This window comes from Sarcophilus harrisii, chromosome 5 (assembly GCF_902635505.1).
Source record: "Sarcophilus harrisii chromosome 5, mSarHar1.11, whole genome shotgun sequence".
In the NCBI taxonomy this organism is placed as follows: Eukaryota; Metazoa; Chordata; class Mammalia; order Dasyuromorphia; family Dasyuridae; genus Sarcophilus; species Sarcophilus harrisii.
In genome coordinates, this window is record NC_045430.1 from 83184106 (window position 1) to 83197723 (window position 13618).

The 13618-nt window shown below is 34.8% G+C and overlaps 1 protein-coding gene across 4 annotated transcripts in view; it reads left to right on the top strand.

Moving 5' to 3' along the window:
- The window catches only part of R3HDM2 (R3H domain containing 2), a 156169-nt gene that overhangs the window by 64680 nt on the left and 77871 nt on the right, over positions 1–13618 (top strand). The window contains exon 1 of one of the 4 annotated variants that reach the window (XM_031941113.1): positions 5200–5339. The exons of the other annotated variants lie outside the window; for them this stretch is intronic. The gene's annotated coding sequence lies outside the window, so the exon portion shown is untranslated. Of the gene's footprint in view, positions 1–5199; positions 5340–13618 lie in introns of those variants that run through there. 4 annotated transcript variants of the gene reach the window in all.

Consider the following 13618-nt stretch of genomic DNA (forward strand, 5'->3'; position numbering starts at 1 on the left):
TGTTTGTTTTTTATTTAATAGCCTTTAATTTACAGGATATATACATGGGTAACTTTACAGCATTAACAATTGCCAAACCTCTTGTTCCAATTTTTCACCTCTTACCCCCCCCACCCCCTCCCCTAAATGGCAGGATGACCAGTAGATGTTAAATATATTAAAATATAACTTAGATACACAATAAGTATACATGACCAAAACATTATTTTGCTGTATAAAAAGAATCAGACTCTGAATTATTGTACAATTAGCTTGTGAAGGAAATCAAAGATGCAGGTGTGCATAAATATAGGGATTGGGAATTCAATGTAATGGTTTTTAGTCATCTCCCAGAGTTCTTTCTCTGGGCGTAGCTGGTTCAGTTCATTACTGCTCCATTGGAAATGATTTGGTTGATCTCATTGCTGAATGGCCTGATCCATCAGGACTGGTCATCATCTAGTATTGTTGTTGAAGTATATAATGATCTCCTGGTCCTGCTCAATTCACTTAGCATCAGTTCGTGTAAGTCTCTCCAGGCCTTTCTGAAATCATCCTGTTGTATACCACAGTTTGTTTAACCATTTCCCAGTTGATGGACATCTCGATTTCCAGTTTTTTGCCATCACAAAGAGATCTGCTATCAACGTTTTTGTACATGTGGGTCCTTTACTGTTTTTTTGTGACCTCTTTGGGATATAGACCTAGTTGTGGTTTTGTTGGATCAAATGGTAAGCACATTTTTTTTAACCCTTTGGATGTAGTTCCATATTATTTTCTAGATTGGTTGGATCAGTTCACAACTCCACCACCACTGCATTAGTATTCCGATTTTCTGACAGCCTCACCAACATTTATTATTTTCCTTTTCTGTCATGTTAGCCAATCTGACAGGTGTGTAAGGTAGTACCTCAGAGTTGTCTTAATTTGTATTTCTCTAATCAATAATGATTTAGAGCATTTTTTTCATTTGACTAAAGATGGTTTTAATTTCTTCACCTGAAAACTGTCTTTTCATGTCCTTTGACCACTTATCAATTGGGGGATTTTTGTGTATGGTATTACCCTTTATGCCTAATTCTTGTACTCATTTTGATTTTATCTTTGTATATAGTGTTAAGATATTGTTCAGTGCCTAATTTCTGACATACTATTTTCCAGTTTTCCCCATAGTTTTTGTCAAATAGTGAGTTCTTATTCTACAAATCACAGTCTTTGGTTTTATCAAACAGTAGATTACAGTTGTCATTGACTATTGTGTCTTGTGTACCTAACCTATTCCATTGACCACCATTCTGTTTCTTTGCCAGTACCAAATGGTTTTGATGACTGCCACTTTATAACATAATTTTAAATCTAATACAGTTAGGCTGTCCTTGTTTCCCTTGATATTCGTGAGTTTTTGTTCTTGCAGATGACTTTTGTTATTTTTTTCAAGCTCTATAAAATAATTTTTGGAAGTTTAAATATTATGGCATTCAATAAATAAAGTAGAATTATCGTTTTTATTATGTTAGCTAAGTCTCCCATGAGCAGTTGGTATTTTTCCAGTTATTTAGATCTGACTTTATTTGTTTTTTATTATGTTCACATAGTTCCTGTGCTCCTATGTCCTCTCATGTAATCTAACTTAGCAGTGATGCTCTGTAATGGCAATGGTACTGTACAGGGAATCTAAACATGCTAGGGGCCTTCCACTAATTCTCTTGACATTGTCTGAATATATTTTTGTCAAGTGTGTTAAAGTGAAGATTTCTTTTTATATGTAAGTTGAACTGAATGGCTTCTGATGATCCTTCCAAATCTCATATTCTATTATTTGTTAGATTATATAACATAAACTAAATTGATAAAGCAAAGATTCTAGGGTTCTCACCTAATCTCTGGCCTAGGATCCAGTTTAGGAAGTTTATTTAGTACAATCAGTTTCCTTTTTTTGGGTGCTTTTGATTGGCATCTACAAGACTACCTAGCAATGATAGGAGCTTCTTATGGAAAAGCTGCCCCTGATGCTTTCAGAGGGCATTTTCTTTATTTAACTTCCATTCCTTTCTTGGTCTTTAAGTAATTACCTATTTTGTGAATTATCCAAGTATCTCTTTCTCTTCCTTTTTCTTTTAGCCATGGCATTTTTTGTTATTATCTCTATCAGAGTTGAGAGAAGGAAAAGGAAAGGTGGTAGAATGCAAATCTGTCAGCTATTTTGTTCCCTGTGAGCAGTTCTAGGAAAAGATCTTAGTGGGGGAGGAGGTTGAAACACTTAACTAAAATAAAATGTTGAAGCTTTTTTCATCTGTGCACTCACAGTCTGCCATGTGCTGAAGAAACCAGCACTGTCCTACATCGCACCTACCAACCACGGACTTCATACCATTTCCTTTTTTTGCATCTTAAGGGTGTGAATGAACACACTGTTAATGCTTTTTTGGATTTACCTTGATAATGGGCTGATTCAGTTGGTTTCTTGTGCACTGCACAATGTTTTCTTATCTATGTCATGAAGTATTCCTAAATTCTGGCATCTCCCTTATAATACCTTATGCATCTGAGCTGGTATTTTGTATATTAAGCTTTGGAAGAAACGGGTATGAACTTAGCTGAAGTCTGAAGCCCTGGCAAAGCTTTCATTCCCTTATTACAAAACCATTTCTCAGGATTTAAAAAAAAAAGGAAGGCAGGGTACAAAGGGTAGGTGTTGTTATTTTAGGCTTCTTTGAGTATCCTGGGCTCTTGTAGACAATGTTTTTTCCCCTCACCTGATCTTCTCAAAAACTAATCTAAAAATCCTGAAATATTTTTCTCATTCCCATGTAAATAGAATATTCATCCTAGGGCAAGAGATGTACCATTGGAATTCTTTGCGATGCAAACTGGCAGGGCTATTGATTTTATGATTAATGATGTTTTGGCTTTGTCCATATCAGCTCTGGTTAGCTTAATACGCACCTCAATACTGTTACTTTGAACATATTCTTATTTCTAAAAGTTTGTAAATAAATTGATTCACATTTTATTACTTGTAATGCTGCTTTGGAAATACTTTTTATATTTGATTATTAAGTATTATATATCAAGGTCTGAAGAAACTTTTCAGTCCCACATTTTTGATTTGTGTGTGTGTATATGTTAAATCAAAATACTAAAAACTAGCCTTTATGTATTGCTTTAATGTTCATGAAGCATTTTACAAATATTATTTCATCTTCTCCTCAAAAATTCTGGGAGGTAGTTGTAACTAAGCTCCATTATATAAATAAGAAAATTGAGCCAGAAGTTAAGTGAGTTGTGCAGTCTTTAAAAAGAAAACTGAAAGACTGACTTTATAATTTTTTGATCTGGAAACAGTTTGTCTTAGGTACATTTAGATAACATTTCTGTTAACATTTTATAGTTTTCTTCCCATTTTCTTTTTTGTTTGATTTATGAAGCATTCCTTTATATTTTAGGTTAGTAAATAGAAATCTGTGGATGATCCTTTTGTTATGAATAATTCTCATTGAAAACAAGATACTTTGCTTCAATTTGGGGAAGACTAATGAGTATTCAATTTCAGATGCTCTTAATTGACTTTTTTAAAATTTTATTTTTATTTTAATAGCCTTTTATTTACAGGTTATATGTATGGGTGACTTTACAGCATTGACAATTGCCAAACCTCTTGTTTCAATTTTTCCCCTCCTTCCCTCCACCCCCTCCCCCAGATGGCAGGATGACCAGTAGATGTTAAATATATTAAAGTATAATTAATTCTGACTTTTAAGGCTATTCATTGGAACTCTTATTTATTTTCCCCTTGTGTACTACAAAAATAATGTTATCTGGAGGGTAACAAGGAGTAGTTAGGTCTTGATAGTTTGAAGAACAAAAAATTATATGGATACTTTTATTCAGAAAAACTGTTAAGCTGTTGAAAAATTCATACAAAGTAAAGATTGTAGAAGGACATTAAAATTCCTTAAGATGTGAACATATTGGCTTTTTAACTGCAGGAAATGTATTTCAAATCAGTGTTGCTTTAAGAAATCAGAATATGCTGTTATATTTAAAGGTTAGTTAATCTATTCACTTTATTATTAAGAGTAGAATTAAATTGGTATTTTAGTTTACTTCATGTAAATGAAGTTCAAGAGTGTGAAAGTTAGATCCTTTATCTCAAGCATTTTTTAAATTTGAATATCCGTACTCCCTTCTGAAATGAACTTGTCTCTTGTCCTAGCTGTGTTTATATCAAATATCACTATCATTCCTAGGGTTCTTCTCTTGCCAATCCAAATGCCCTCCATATTTATCCTGTCTCTGAAGTCCATGGGACCTATAGTATTAGGAACTCTTCCCGGGGCCTGCTTTTAAATTAGGACCTGAAAGTTATCTTCAGGCTTACATTGCTAGAGCAATCTAGAGCTTTGAGGATCACTACCATTCTTGGTTAGCTTAGTATTTTTTATTTCCTATTTTGTTTTTCTACTACCCCTTGTACTTTGAACCTTCTCATCATGAATCCTCCTTAGGATCAGTGCTACCAGAAGTTATATTTCATCAGAATTCATTTTTTATTGCTTCTCAAGCCACAGCCAAATCATCATTAGTGCCTGCCCATTTTTCTAGGGCAGAAGTGGGAGAAGGAAATGACAGTGCCTCTTCCCTTCTACTATCCTTTTTCAAAATGAAAACAATGATTTTACTAAACATAGCTGAGAAAAATTCCCTGCTGTTTAGGTTTAGTAATTGAAATATTTCTTAAGGGTAGCCTAAAGGCTTTGAGTTAGAGGACTGTTCTATTGACTTCTGGTGAGAAACGGTACAGTAGTTGGAAAGGTGTCCTTTTAACTCTTAATAATCTTCCCATTATAGTTCTTAAAAAGAAATCTTTCATGGCAGCTCAGCATTTGCGGGCCCCCCCCCCCAAAAAAAAAAAGTGGTGGTGGTGGTGGTGGTGGGGGAGGTGGTTGTTACTGTGTCTTTAAAAGCCATCCTCAGAGCTCTGTGGAGGCAGACCATACCATTGAAGTATTTGAATGAGATCGGAGAGAAAGGGGGTGGTGGTGGTATGTGTATGACTATTGGCAGAGCTCTGGGTGACATCTCTCCGAACAGCTGGGCCATGGTCTGTTTCTGAGCTGCTTGTCAAAGCAATTAGCTTGCTGGAGAGGAAGCAGTGAAGATCACTAACATTTCATTCAAGGGTGAAGGAGGTGGGAAAGGGGGCGGGTAGGCAGGGGGATAGAGAGAGAGAAGAGAGAAGTAGAGAAGAGAGACAGGTTTCCCAGAAGGAATCTCTTCCGGCAAAATTCCAGCAGATCCTTACAATGAGGTCTCCATTAATAATGTGAACTAGCTGGTGTTCTAAGTGAAGCTTCAAGGTGAGTTTTTTAATTTAAATTTTTCTTGTTTTTAAAGCCATTGAAATCTGCCGTTTCCAGAGGGAAGTAACTAGAGTATTTTACAAATTAAGATTTTATAAAAATGTTGATCAATTAAAACTATTTCAGACTGGGGAAAAAATAAAAATTATTAAGTATTATGGTAAGCATATGTAATAGTTAAAAACAATTTTTTTAAAATAGCTTAAAATCTGGAAATTCTTACTCTACTCAGTCTTTGTCTTTCTTGTGACCATTTCCGGCAGTGCTTCATTCAAATTTTGCTTGTAGAAGCAGTGATAATTTCTGACTTTGGTTTGGGTTTTGGTTTTTTCTTTCTTTTTCTTTCTTTCTTTTTTTTCCCCCTTGGGTGATCCTGTTGACGCACCTTTTCAGAAGTAGGGAATTCCCTGTAAACATCTTCCTCCATGCCATTACAAAGCTCTCTACATCAAGCAGGTGCCCTGGATATCTTTATATAACCAATCTCCAGTTTTTTAATTGGGCAGTCAAGAAGAAAAATAGTCCCTTTGCTGCATTTAGGGAGATGTTTTGGATTGTAATTTCCCAAAGCATCTTCTGTAAGAAAAAAATCATCTAATCGTTTTACCTTGAGTTCTTTTTTACATGTTTACATTATTAGTTTCATTCCCTTTGAGCTTTATATTTCTTTTTAGATTTTTTTTTATTATTATAATCGGCTTGCTTTTTATTTGCTAGTCTAGGTTTCAGAAGAGTAAAGATGGGATTCCCCTCACCTTCAGTGACGTAGTGATTTTGTTTGCAGTCCTTTTCTTCTCCTGAAAAGGGAGGAGGCTGAGGGAAGCAAGGAGGAGGAAAAACCTATGCAAAGTGGCACTTTTTGACATTTGTGACTTAATGGTGGTAATTGGATGTCTATAAATGGGGTTGAAGTCAAAACAATGTTTTAATAATAAGGATTCAATTTGATGTTTGTTTTTCCTTCTTTTTTGGAAAAGGATATCGGCAGAGTCAGAACTGCTAAAGCACAGAGCTTGGCTAGCCCTGTATGTATTACTGTTGGTGAATTTTAATTTATTTCTTAAAAAATCACGAGGTGAATTTGGGAGAAAAAATGGAATTTTCCCTTAATTTTTTATATCAACTTATTACTCTTTCTTACCTCCTCCAAACATTCCTCTCCCTGCAAATCCTATTCTTCTACAAACCTTGGGAATTATATGTAATGTCTGAATCACAGCAATTATTAATGTTGGAGTTTAGTTTGTGCTAGTAATCATAAATTCACTTTTTTGTGAAATAACTTTAGACCCCAGTAGTAGGTGGTTAATTACTATTTTGCTATTCCATTTGATAATAGGAAGAAAGGGGCTAGTTGGTCATGCTGGATTTTCTTTTAGATGAGAACTCCAGTCATAGTTATGTGCCAGAGTTTGGTTGAAGTGGTTGGGTCTCCAGTTATTTTGCATGTGGTGCTCTCTTAACATCACAGATATTTGGGAGATTGCCTACAGAAGTCTACAGATAAACAAATCAAGTGCAGGGTATCTTGGATATTGTGAGGAAGATGAGGTTAGAGGGGAAATATGTTAGTGAGAAATTTTCTATGTTCACAATTTTCTTTTCCTTCCTATTACTTTTTTTTAGAATATTTTTTTATTTTTAGAATAAGACCTTATTTTTGGCCTTTTCCCTAATTCTGTACATATGAGTTTGCAGTTCTCTAATATAAAAAAATATAAAGAGCCATGCACATTTTCTAGCTTTCTCAATTTGGTAGGCAGAAGAGTTTTAATGCCTAGCAGAGTCAATTGCTTTAGACAAGTAATTAAGTAAGCTTCTTTGGGGAGGAGGAGGAGAAGAGGGAAAGAAAAGATGATCTCTAAGCTTAAAGAAAAGCATTCTAGTGGAGATTTCTTATCATCCTGGTATTGTAAGAGTTAAGAGAAATTCCACTGCATCCCTGCATCTTGACACTGCAGCAAATACGTGGATAATTTCTTGCTAGCTTTTCAGGAAACCCCTGTGGTGGACAACCCTCATTAATCGTTGCTGGGAGACTGATCTTACGTCACTGGAGCAGTTCCCTGTCTGCAAGCAAAGACAAGAATAGACTGTGAGGGGGAAAAGGAAAATTGCTTTGAAATTTAAAGAAGAGAGTTTGTTGACTGGTGTGTTTTTTCTATTTGGGGTATGGGTGAATAAATCCAGGGCCCTCATTAAATGTTTTGGGTATTATGCAGGAGGAAAGTTCCTTTGAAATTTGGTGGTATAATTTGTGTTCATTCCCTTTTCATTTCTTACCACCCAAATATAGTTTTTTCAGCTTTTTTTTTTTTTAAACAAAGTATCAAGGTTTTTGAAAAGGTCAAGGGAAGGAAGTCTTTTGTGAGATACTAGAAAAATAGGATTTCATTTTTTTTTTTTAATGGCATACTAGAATTCATAGAATCATGGGCAATTAGAGCCAGAAAGAACCTTACATATCCTAGTACGTCCTTCTAATTTTGCTGATAAGGAACTTAGGTCCATGGAGGTGAAGTGATAAATGTCACAACTAATTGTAAAGCTAAGATGAAATTCTGGGTCTTCACCTCCTAGATCTAGCTATTGTTATCGTCATCACTATTATTTCTAAAGCATTTTAAGGTTTGCACATCATTTTACAAATACTGTCTTATTTGGGAATTTGGTGCTGCTTACAGATTCTTCACATTGAAGATGAGGAGACTGAAGTCAGAGAAAGATTAAGTGACATGCCCAGGTAGTGAGCATCTGGTGTAGGCATTGAGCTTAAGTCTTCCTGACTCCAGGGTCTAGCACATTGTCCACTAGACCACCCACATGCCTCCATGATAGCTAGCATTTATACAGTGCTTTAAGATTTGCAAAGTGTTTTATAAATATTATCCCATTTTATTCTCACAATATCCCTGGTAGGTAGGCACTGTAATTATCTAAGCTATCCTATAGCTTAATTGAAATTATTTTAGGTGGGATATTAAACTACAGATATCATTGGAGCACGTCTCTTTCCACCTGTCCCTTCAGTGACATGTATTTTGTCATCCAAACTATCATTTGTTTTGGGAGGACTTGCAGGGGAAAAAAATTACAACCTTGTCATCCTCTCATTATCTAATGCTTAAAAATTGTTACTAATTAATTCCTCCCTCTCTAATTTTGATACACTCCTTTCAGAGTTTCAGTTAAGTCCTAGAACTTCTCTATAGGAATTAAACAGAAATGTGATTTTTTTTTTTGGTGATTTTTTTATTATGTATTTATTGTGTTTGAGGGACTACAGGAAAGTCCATATAAGTAATGGGTTTTAAAAAAACAAAAAGACCGCAAACATAATTACCAAAATCTTAGACTGAAAGTGGCACAATATTTCTTTATATAATGGATCTCTTCCAAATTGATTTTTACAGCAAGTGTTTAATAAGTGCTTTATTTAGCCAAGAGTATTTTTGTATTAGAAGCTCTGTCTCTCCATAACTGTCACTTATTTTCTGGCTTTTTTAAAGTAGCACTTAGGCTTTCTTTATCACCATAAAGATACCTTGTGTTTCTCTTATAAAAAATTTTGTTGCTGCTTTCTGTTGTTATAGTACACTATATTCATTTCTGAAAATATTTTTTCTGTTTCCCCCAGTGAATTATAGCAAAATTTCTGTAAGGAGAGAGGGGGAAAAAGCAATTCAGCAAAACCAATTAACACATCCACATCTCTGATATTCCCACACCCATATTCACATATCTTGGCACAGAAAGAAAGGCATATTTTATCAGCTGCAGAGTTAGCCTTCCTTATTATAATTTTTGTGTTTGTTTCCTAAACTTAACTCCTCTGCTTTTAATTTATATTTCTGTTCAATCATATGCAATTGCTTTTTCCTAGTTGCATTTGTGAGGCCATAAGATAAACCACTGGTTTTGAAATCATGGAACCTAGGGTGGGAATCCTGCCTTTACTAGTTATTAACTATAATCAGGGCCAGCCACTTGCTATTTTTTCATCTATAACACATAGATGATAATATTTGGATGTCCTACCTCTTTAGATCAGTGTGATACCCAAATGGAGTACTTTCAAATTTTGGAGCATAATATTAACCTCAATAATTGTAAAATGTTAACAATAATTGCTAAATAGAAAACCAGGAAATCCAGGATATTACCTTCAGCAAACTCCAAACCTGAAAAGGAGAACATGGTGGTTAGGGATACATTTCATAAAGCTTTTACCCAAGGTAAGGTTTTATGTTGTATTGGCCTTTCCATTTTCTTTTACATTCTTTTGATTTGCATTAAAAACCTGTGTTAGAATATATATCTTCTGTTGCTATATTAAGTTCCCAGTTATGATTGGAATTTTCCCTTTCTTTGTGACTCTTTGGACAAGAAAACCTGAGAAAATGGAAATAACCCAAGGGTCCATCAGCAGAATCTGGAAAAAAAGCAGTTAATAGCATTTCTGCTAATGAATGTTAATGGGAAATAGAATGAACTGAGAAAAGAGCTTCTTGGCTTTATGAAAGTTGACTGCACTTTTTCAGAGCTCTTAAGAGTAAAGATTTGATGAAAGCAAGAAGCCTTCTTGCCATTTTGTAGTGTACATCTGAGTGGAGAAGCCCACTAAGTGGATGTTTCTCACCAAGGCCATTTTCAGTTCACAGAAAGTCTTGTGATCTGTTGTCTCTGAGACTGATAAATCTAGTGTGTGGGTATTTTTTTTTTTCATTAGAGAAAGTATAAGAAAAACTTCATATTGATATTGATTGTTGGTTTATTGGTGATACTCATACTTTTTAGCTTTGTTTTGATTTGTGACTCCTTTCTACATTGGTACAGGGTGACGCTTGGAATATTTATTAGATGTAATGTTACACTAAAAATTTTTCCCTTTTCTGGGACTTTAACTGTCTTTCCAAACTTTCAAGTTGTCAAGTCTCAAAATACACATGCAAATTGAAGAGATCTAATGAAACATACCCTTTGGAGTTACCTGATTGCCATTCTTTAAACTTACCATAATGACCTACACATTTGAGGTATTCAATAAATATTTGTTGAGTGAATGAATTCATCAACACTTGAGAGCAGTTTCTGCCTTGAAATAGTTTTTTTTGTTTTCTTTTGATCTTTGTTTTGTTTTGCTGGTGGCAATGATGAAAATGACTATCTGGATCCCTAATTATTTTGACTATTTTTATTTATTATGATTAAGCCTTTGGTGAGGACCAAAGCTGTTCATTACAATCAATATTGTTATACTAATTATTAGCAAAATGCATCCATGCCAGGATAAGGAGACATTTTGCATTTGCCCAGGTAGATTATAGTGGACTGATGGCTCCATTGGTGGGAATGTAATATAAGGATTTATTTCTATAACATGACATTCTCTAGCAAAAATGAAAGAGCTAGGATGCAAGATGTAGGATATCTGCTTGATTGATAGTAGGAAGCAAATCACGTTGGTCATTTCTCATTAGGATATAACTTGATTCTTTTCTTGGGAGTTGATCTGTTTTGTTTTGTTTAAGGTTTTTTTTTTTTTTTAGTGTAGTTTTTTGTATTTGGTGGAAAGGGTAAAAAAGCTATAATAGTATTTTTAGTACAGCATGAAGTATTTGTCGCTTTGCTATGTTGAGGACAGCACTGTCATCCTCCAAGTTATGATTTAAAACTTTTGACATGCTGGACATCTCATTTTTACTTTCCCTAGTAATTCAGTCTATTGCCAAATTTTATTATTTCTATCTATACAACATCTCTTGTGAATGTCCCTTTTTTTGTACTTATACAAACACAACTCTGGTTTAGGTTCTCTTTATCTTTCATCTGACTAAATCAATAATCTTCTTAACTGGTCTTCCTTTCTCAAATTTCTTTCCATTCCAATCCATCCTCCACTAAACTGTTAATTTCTTCCAACACATAAGTTTGTTCCTGTCACAGTTCTTCTTGATGAGCTCGAATGGTTTATTCATCCTGTAAGCTGGCCTCTTCCTACCTGTTTAGTCTTTTAACTTTATACTATACTGTCTGTACTGTGCAATTCAGCATGCTGGCCTATATGCAGTTACTCAAAGAAAAAGAAAAATCTTCATCCTGTCTAATTATGTTTTCACCTATTTCCCTTCTTCCCCTTTTCTAATATTGAAAATGCTCTGCCTTTTCACTTCTACTTATTCATTTCCTGAGTTGTCTTCAATATTCAGCTCAGATCTCATCTGCAGGAGACCTTTCTTGATCCCACTAATGTGAATGGCTTCTCTCTACTCTAACTATATTTTGTATGTACTTAGTTATTTGTATGTTGTTTCTCCCATTAGAATGTGAACTTTTTGAGGGAAGAGATTGTTTTTGCCCTTTTTTTGTAATCCTGCACTTTGCAATTTCTGGAACATAAGAAGTGCTTAATAGGTGTTTGTTGACTGATCAAATATCAAGCACTATATACTTCCTCCTCATTTCCTTTTATTAAAAAATATTTACAGAGTGAGTATAGCAAGGATAGAAGACAAGCATTTCCCCAAATATCCAGGCTTATACTCTTCCTATATGGCTTTGGTCCCTAGGGAGGGACAAAAACAAAGTGTATGATAGAAAGCATTTGCCTCACCAAGTTGACTTCTAAATGCATCATAGCTGAAAGGCTATAAATCCAGAATGGAATTTCTCAGTTGCTTTGTCTGTGTGCTGAGTTCCTTAAGTATATCCTTAGATTAATGCTGTGGGTAAGCTCTGGCATGAACTCCCAACCCTGGAGCTCTGACAGCTTTTTAGACTTTTTTTTTTTGAAGCTCATAGAATTGAGGCCTTGTCTGTTCTATCTCCAATTCCTTCACGGGGTAGTTACCACAGAGACTGAAGCAGAATCAGGATCAAGTACTCATGGCTTGGGTAAGGAGAATTGACCTCTGAGAGCTCTCTGTCCTCATCAGAAAGCTTGCTGCAGCCCTAAACCCAGCCTGTTATGTAGTTTTGTTAAGAACCTTATATGACAAGATGATTTCAGAGAGCCCTGGAGAGACTGACATGAACTGATGCTAAGTGAAGCGAGTAGAACCAGGAGATCATTGTACATGGCCACAGCAAGATGATACAATGAACAGTTCTGATGGACGTGGCTCTTTTCAGCAGCAAGGTGATTTAGACTAGTTTAATGGTCTTGTGATGAAGAGAGCCAGCCATCTATACTCCGAGAAAACTATGGGAACTAAATGTGGACCACAACATAGTATTCTCTCTTTTTGTTGTTGTTTGCTTGCATTTTGTTTTCTTTCTCATTTTTTTCCTTTTTGATCTGATTTTTCTTTTGCAACATGATATTTGTGGAAATATATATAGAAGAATTGCACATATTTAACATATATTGGATTACTTGCCTTCGTGGGGAGAGGGTGGGGTAAAGGAGGAAAAAATTTAGAATACAAGATTTGGTAAAGGTGAATGTTGAAAATTATCTATGTATATATTTTGAAAATAAAAAGCTTTAATTAAAAAATTAATAATATTAGCTAAATAAGAAAAAGGAACCTTAGCTGGAAAAAAAAAAGACGACAGGAAGTTAGCTAGCAAGAATGGGAGGATTAAGTGTTTTTGTTGTTATTGTCATTATTTTTACAAGTTGATGATGACTTTGTCATGTTTGTAAACTACAAGAAAGAATTAGTAAATTGAGATTAACAAGTAGAAAAATAGAAGAAATGATAAAGAGGCGCTATCTATTGGAAGATACAGGACAGGATAGGATCCAGAGTGCTTGGAGAAATGTTTGTTTTAGCAGGGAGATGGGCTTGCCTCTTCATTAGAGACTAGGGTAAAGTAGGAGATAATAGAAGAATCACTATAATATAAGATGGGAAGAGGGAAGGGGACCCTGAAAATTGATTTTCTTCTATTTTCTTGTTGTAGGAAGCTTGAAGAGAAAAGTTTTGAATGATTTCTGTGGTCATTGGACTAGAGAAATCAATTAGGGAAGGGAGGTAGGATTATCTTTTTCTGGTGAGGTCCAAATGAAATTAAGTACAGAAGCCTTCCCCTTTTAATAAATATTTAAAATAAAAGGGGAAAAAACACCTAGCTTACTAAAACTAATCAACAAATCAACCAAGTTGGACAGCATGATTACTATTACGAACTCATAGTCCACAGAATGAGGGATAGAGGTGCATTCTCTCAACTTTCTCTAGGGTCAAGCTTAGCATTATAACTACATGCTGATCAGTTTCATTTTGTTCTTTCCATTTTCATAAGCATATATTGCATTTTGCTTTTCTATT